This window comes from Rhinopithecus bieti, unplaced genomic scaffold, assembly GCF_001698545.2.
Source record: "Rhinopithecus bieti isolate Rb0 unplaced genomic scaffold, ASM169854v2 scaffold_5626, whole genome shotgun sequence".
Lineage (NCBI taxonomy): Eukaryota > Metazoa > Chordata > Mammalia > Primates > Cercopithecidae > Rhinopithecus > Rhinopithecus bieti.
Window position 1 is genome coordinate 5,196,733 of NW_016805666.1, and position 7,108 is coordinate 5,203,840.

General features: G+C 38.8%; 1 long non-coding RNA gene across 1 annotated transcript in view; it reads left to right on the forward strand.

The window, feature by feature from the left end:
- The first annotated feature begins 645 nt into the window (after window positions 1-645).
- Window positions 646-7,108, forward strand: part of LOC108530485 (uncharacterized) — a 50,008-nt gene continuing 43,545 nt past the window's right edge. Inside the window, exon 1 of the long non-coding RNA XR_001885846.1 lies at window positions 646-705. This is a non-coding gene — a long non-coding RNA (uncharacterized LOC108530485). The remainder of the gene's footprint in view (window positions 706-7,108) is intronic.

The following is a 7,108-nucleotide window of genomic DNA, read 5'->3' on the forward strand; positions in this document are numbered from 1 at the left end:
AAGGTTTTTCAGTCTTACTTTTTTCTTTTCCTTCATCTTTGCCTTTGTTCAGGGCTTTGGCATTTGTTTCTTGAACTAGTTGGAAACTGATTTCCCTCCTTCTTATAACATTTGATAGCTTTCAAGACCCATAACTTAATCTCCTGCTTTTAGAAGTAACTTTTAGTGTAGGTACAGAGGTGATAGAGAAAAATTCTTCATTTTCCCATAAAATAAACACTTAAAATGATATTTCGATGTAATATGATGCCATGACTATTATTTTTTAATAAAAATAATTTATTTACCCACTTTGTTGAGGTATGATTGACAGGTAAAAAGCTGTACATCTTTAATGTATACAACTCAATGAGGTTGGGGATGTGTATACATACGTAAAACCATCATCACCCTCAAGGCCTTAGACATACCCATAATCTCCCAAAGTTCCTTCTCACCCTTTCTATTATTATTTGTGTGTGTGTGTGTGTGTGTGTTAAGAACACTTAACATAAGATCTACCTTTTCAGAAACTTGTAAGTATATTATTCACATAACATTAGCTACAGGCATTATGCTGTAGAATAGATTTTCAGAACTTATCTTGCATAAGTGAAACTTTGTACCCTTTAACTGTCACCTGCCCATATTTCTCTTTCCCCCAGCCCCTGGCAATCACTATTCCAGTCTCTGCTTCTATGAGTTTGACTATTTTAGATTCCTCATGTAAGTAAGATCATACAGTATTTTACTGTACTTTTAAAAAGTTTAGCTTATTTTTCTTAGCATAATGTCCTCAGGGTCTATCCATGTTGTTGCACATGGCCGAATCTCCTTCTTTTGTGAGGCTGAGTAACATTACATCTTACATATACCATATTTTCCATTATCCACTTATGTATTTGTCTGTTTTCACACTACTGACAAAGACATACCCAAGATTGGGGAGAAAAAGAAGTTTAACAGACTTACAATTCCACATGACTGGGGAGGCCTCACAATCATGGCGGAAGGCAAGGAGGAGCAAGTCATGTCTTACACGGATGGCAGCAGGCAAAGGGAGAGTTTGTGCAGGGAAAACTCTCACTTTTAAAAACCTCAGATCTCATGAGACTCATTCACTATCACAAGAATAGCATAGGAAAGACCTGCCCCTGTAATTCAGTCACCTCCCACCAGGTTTCTCCCACAACATATGGGAACTGTGGGAGGTACAATTCAAGATGAAATATGGGCGGGGACACAGCCAAATCATATCATTCTGGCCCTGGCCCCTCCCAAATCTCATGTCCTCAAATTTCAAAACCATTCATGCCTTCCCAACAGTCCCCCAAAATCTTAACTCATGTCAGCATTAACTCAAAAGTCTACAGTTCAGTGTCTCATCTGAGATAAGGCAAGTCCCTTCTGCCTATGAGCCCATAAAATTAAAAGCAAGTTAGTTACTTCCTAGATACAATGGCAGTACAGGCATTGGGTAAATACAGCCATTCCAAATGGGAGATATTGGCCACAAAAAGGGACTACAGGCCCCATGCAAGTCTGAAATCCAGCAGGGCAGTCAAATCGTAAAGCTCTAAAATGATCTCCTTTGACTTCATGTCTCACATCCAGGTCACACTAATGCAAGAGGTGGGATCCCATGGTCCTGGGCAGCTCCACCCCGTTGCTTTGCAGGGTACAGGCTCCCCCCCAGCTGCTTTGATGGGATGGCATTGAGTGTCTGCGGCTTTTCCAGGTGCACGGTGCAAGCTGTTGGTGGATCCACCATTCTGGAGTCTGGAGGACGGTGGCCGTCTTCTCACAGCTCCACTAGACGGTACCCTAGTAGGGATTCTGCATGGGGGCTCCAATCCCACATTTTCATTGCACACTGCCTAGCAGAGATTCTCCATGAGAGCCCCACCCCTGCAGGAAACTCCTTCCTGGACATCCAAGGGTTTCTATAGATCCTCTGAAATCTAGGAGAAGGTTCCCAAACCTCAATTCTTCACTTCTGTGCACCGGCAGGCTTGACACCATGTGGAAGCTGCCAAGGCTTGGGGCTTGCACTCTTTGAAGCCATAGCCTGAGCTGCACTTTGGTCTACTTTTCTCATAGCTGGAGTAGCTGGGATGCAGGCACAGAGTAGCTGGGATGCAGGCACCAAGTCCCTAGACTGCACACAGCACAGGGACCCTGGGCCTAGCCCACAAAACCATTTTTTCTTCCTAAGGCTCCAGGCCTATGATGGGAGGGGCTGCCATGCCCTGGAGACATTTTCCCCATTGTTTTGGAGTTTAACATTTAGCTCCTCGTTACTTATGCGAATTTCTGCAGCCAGAAAAATGGCTTGAATTTCTCCTCAGAAAATAGGATTTTCTTTTCTACCACGTTGTCAGGCTGCAAATTTTCCAAACTTTTATGCTGTTTCCCTTTTAAAACTGAATGCTTTTAACAGCACCCAAGTCATGTCTTGAATGCTTTGCAGATTAGACATTTCTCCCACCACATACCCTAAATCATCTCTCTCAAGTTCAAAGTTCCACAAATCTCTAGGGCAGGGGCAAAATGCCACCAGTCACTTTGCTAAAACAGCAAGAGTCACATTTGCTCCAGTTCCCCACAAGTTCCTCATCTCCATCTGAGACCACCTCAGCCTGGACCTTATTGTTCGTATCATTATCAGCATATTGGTCAAACCTCATTCAAGTCTCCAAGGAGTTCCAAACTGTCCCACATTTTCCTGTCTTCTTCTGAACCCTCCAAAATGTTCCACCCTCTGCCTGTTACCCAGTTCTAAAGTTGCTTCCACATTTTCAGGCATCTTCTCAGCAGTGCCCCACTGTGCTGGCACCAATTTACTGTATTAGTCTGTTTTCATGCTGCTGATAAAGACATACCTGAGACTGGAAAAAAAAAAAAAGAGGTTTAATGGGCTTACAGTTCCACATGGCTGGGGAGGCCTCACAATCATGGTGGAAGGCAAGGAGGAGCAAATCATGTCTTACGTGGATGGCAGTAGGCAAAGAGAGAGCTTGTGCAGGGAAAACTCTCATTTTTAAAAACATCAGATCTCATGAGACTCATTCACTATCATAAGAATAGCATGGGAAAGACTCACCCCCGTGATTCAATCACCTCCCACCAGGTTTCTCCTGCAACATATGGGAATTGTGGGAGGTACGATTCAAGATGTGATTTGGGCGGGGACACAGCCAAACCATGTCAATTTATTTGATCGTGGCATTATTAAGTTGGTAAGACATACACAGAAGGCTCACAGCGTTCAAAAGGACAGCAGCCCCTGCTGCCTGCCTCTTGCCTACTCTGGCCTCCTCACTCACTTCCTCTTCCCTTGAAGCTGAGCTGTGCCTGCCAGGACTCTGTTCTCACTGTCCTCTGTACTCACCGGGCATTCAGCAAGGTTTTCCCTCTGGCTCGAAATCTTTTTCCTTTCCTATCTCTCTTATTATTTATATCTGTATCTGGAGCCTAGGAAAGATCAATAAAAAGATGTTTCAAGCTTTTAAATGTTTTCTTATCAATGCATTTGTCCTGGGTGTAATATTTCAATTTACAAATGGTCTAGAAGTCTTTCTCCATTGAAATGATCTCAGGCATTGGACTAAAAGAATAAAATAGATGCTAATATGAAATAAAGGACAAAAGAGAGATTACAGGAAGAAATATTTTATGGCCAATATAATAGTGTATCAAACCACTTTTAGAATAACTAAGCATTTCTGTGAAAAACATAAAGGTCAAACAGCATATCTTATAGTGCAGAAAGAAATCCATTCAATTTTAAAATTGTTCTTGCACTATCCAATGTTACTTAGAGGACAAAATAACTGAGGTTAATAGATTTTATTATGTCACTGACCTAAGTGGTTGATACAAATATGAATTTAAAGGAATAAGATGGATATTTCAAGCTTGTAACGACATGTCATCAATCTCTGAAATGATTTTGGTTCCAGTTTGTCCTAATATGGTGGCAGTTGTATTTTTTTTAAGTTGCAATTCTGCATATTTTTCCATGAAGCAAGCAACTTTGAATTTCTCTATTACTTTAACCTCACAGTCATCATCACAAACAATAAATCCTTTTTCAGCACTGACCCCTTTAGAATCAGTTGTTACAGATGAGGCTTGCCAGACTCTGGAGGCAGGCAGAGGGGCTTGATTCTGATATATATAACTCATAGTCTGACTTCCACTCACTGGTTTCACTTCTCATTTAAACACTTGCTCATTCAAAACTTTCAGTAATCAGTGCTTGGGGCCAACACTAAATTTTTCATCATATTGCATTTGATTCTTTCATACTTTGTTATATCACTCTATTTACACTTTTACTTTAGTCTGTTTTCTCATTGAAAATGATGCCAACTGACTAAGTAAACAAGATGTCGAAAAAGAAGCATTTACTATCTTCAAATCTCATACAATATAAAGTTACTGATCTCAACACACATCTCATTGGGGACTTTTTATTTAACAGAAACAATAACAGCTACAACAAACTAGTAAAAAGCAGGAATTTCTTTCAGGAACATTGAGATTCTCACAAGTTGAGGAGGCTATCTGTATTGTCAACCAACTCTTGACAATTTTTGCCATTCAACTGAGTTGAGATAGATTGCAGAGAATCTTTGGTCCAGCATTGTTAAAGTGCCCTTTCCATTGCCAGGAAAGCCTGCCTCCCAGATGTTCCCCTACTCCTGTGTTACCTCTTCAGGGAGATCTCTTTTTCTTGGCCAACAAATCTACAGCAGCACAACAGCTCACTCCATTCCCTTGCATTAATTTATTCTTTATCATATCATTGTTACATATCTATTACATGTTCATTTGTAGATTACCAACTTCACTAGACTATTAAACAATTACTTTATTTTAACTGTTATTACTAAAGTTATTTTATTTTAAAGCTATGTACAATGTGACTAAACCATTATGAATATCTAATCTACCAACATTCTTAAAGTTCCCATGCACATTTGTACAGGTATATACTGTTTAGTCCATCAAATACATTTGCACAAGGAGCCAGTTATAAAAAACTAATAAAACCTAGTTAAGCCAAGTAGTCAGTTAAAAAAAATTACACTTTATCTAACTTCAGTGTTCTATGTATTTCAATGCAAGAAATTTAGTTTTTTTCCCTTCTCTTTTAGTGTCAAAAAGGTGAAGTCATGAGATTAGCAGGATGCGAGTAAGTGATTAAAGCAGGAGGCAGTCAGTTTAGATTAACACAAAATGACTCTGACAGTTTTTTTTACCCTTTGTCTTTAGCATGTAGATCTATAATAGACTTGTTATATAGAAGGCCTAAAGTTGGTCTGTAGATGCCACTGAGAAAGACACTTGAAAAAAAAATCTTACTAATCCACATAACAAGAATAACCTTTTATTCACATTTTAAAGCATGCACATTTTCTTTCAGCAAAAGTATCAGTTATGATGGAAATGCTAATTCCCTTGTTTAAAAGTATGAAGAAGTAGCTCTCAACAAGTTACCGTTTGCCTCTTTAACCAAACTCCAGTGAGCACTTGTTGTATGCCATTTATTCTGCCACCTTCAGAAACATCAAAAGTCACCCCAAAGGCAACGGATGCCTCAAGGATTGAACAGGCCAGTAAGCGAGGAGAGATTATTGTTTTGTTTATTCACACATTTATGCATTTGTATATACCTCATCTTGCACCAAATATGACTTAGGTAATCTATAAAACCCCGTATACTCTACAATAATATAAGCTAGAAGTAGGTAAGAAAGTTATGGGGAAGGATAATCAAGAACAGGGCAATAAAATATGGCTAGATATAGGTTATTGCATAAAATGCAGGCTACGTAACATGCTGAGGGATATACTATATATAAACTGATATAATTCAGTGTGTGATTAAATGTAACACTAGAGGTATGCACATGGTACAATTTTGACAGATAAGAGAGTGAATAACTAAATATTTCTCAAAACTTTTAGTGTTAGAGAGATAAATTAAAGTTATATTTTTTCTTGAATTTCTGAGTAAGAAAATATTCACCCTGTTCAGACAGAGTGAATGAAGGATTACAGTACTCGAGGCAAAGAGAAAAGCATGTGGCATGTGTAAAATTATGGAAGCATGCATAATTAATATAGCATGGATGTTTGCAAAATTAAAAAGATAAACGTGATGGAAGAAGCAAGTGATGGGGGTAAAATGGGAGCTGGCCTTTGGCCAGCTGTGCTGCATTCACCTGATGTTAGAAAAGTTGATGATGTGCATCAGTGAGTACATCTTTGTATGTTGTGTTTTGGGGAAGGAATGTGAATTATTCCACTTTCAATTAAGCCACCAGGTTTACTGTTGACTGTAGAGGTGAGCTGATGGCCCAACTCACCCATGGAGAATCTGAAGCCATTTCTGAGCACAGCTGCATTCAATTATTACCTCTGTATCCCAAAGTGATCCTCCAAATCTTTTAGAGCTGAAATGATGGGGAGAACAGTCATAGGGGAATTTGAAGAATTCTTATTCTCTCATGATTGCCTATAAGATTTTTTCCAGTAGTGTTATTTCAAAATATGTTGTTGTGTTAGATAATCCTGTCACCATAACTTTTTGTGTGTGAAGAAAGAATGTCTTACTTCAAAGGAGAGAAGGTAATAATTTTAAGTGACAGAGATTTGATACAATACAATGTCTTTATTTTTTTTTGTCTGCATTTCATATCCTTTCTTTTTTTCAACCAAATCTCTATCCTCATTGAATCTTTTCCCCATACAGGCACTAATACAAAAACAAGCCAAGTATTTTCCAAGACTTCGACTCTGAGTCCAGATTTATTTTTTCATAGGTGGAAAAACAGAGCAACCCTCTAAGCACTTCTCTGATTATATCACGAGCCCATTCACATGGCTTACTTTTGCTCCTGGGGTAAGTTCTAACTGATGAGGTGGCCTTTGCTATCTGGGACATGGACAAATCATTTTCTTATGTTATTCAACTTTATACTCACCAGGCTCATGACAACATTTTCTTACAGACGTAATCATTTCTCTCTAGTTTTCCCTCTGCCATACCTCCGAAAAGCACACACCCCTCTTTTTTTTTTTTTTTTTTTTTTTTTTTTTTTTTTTTTTTTTTTTTTTT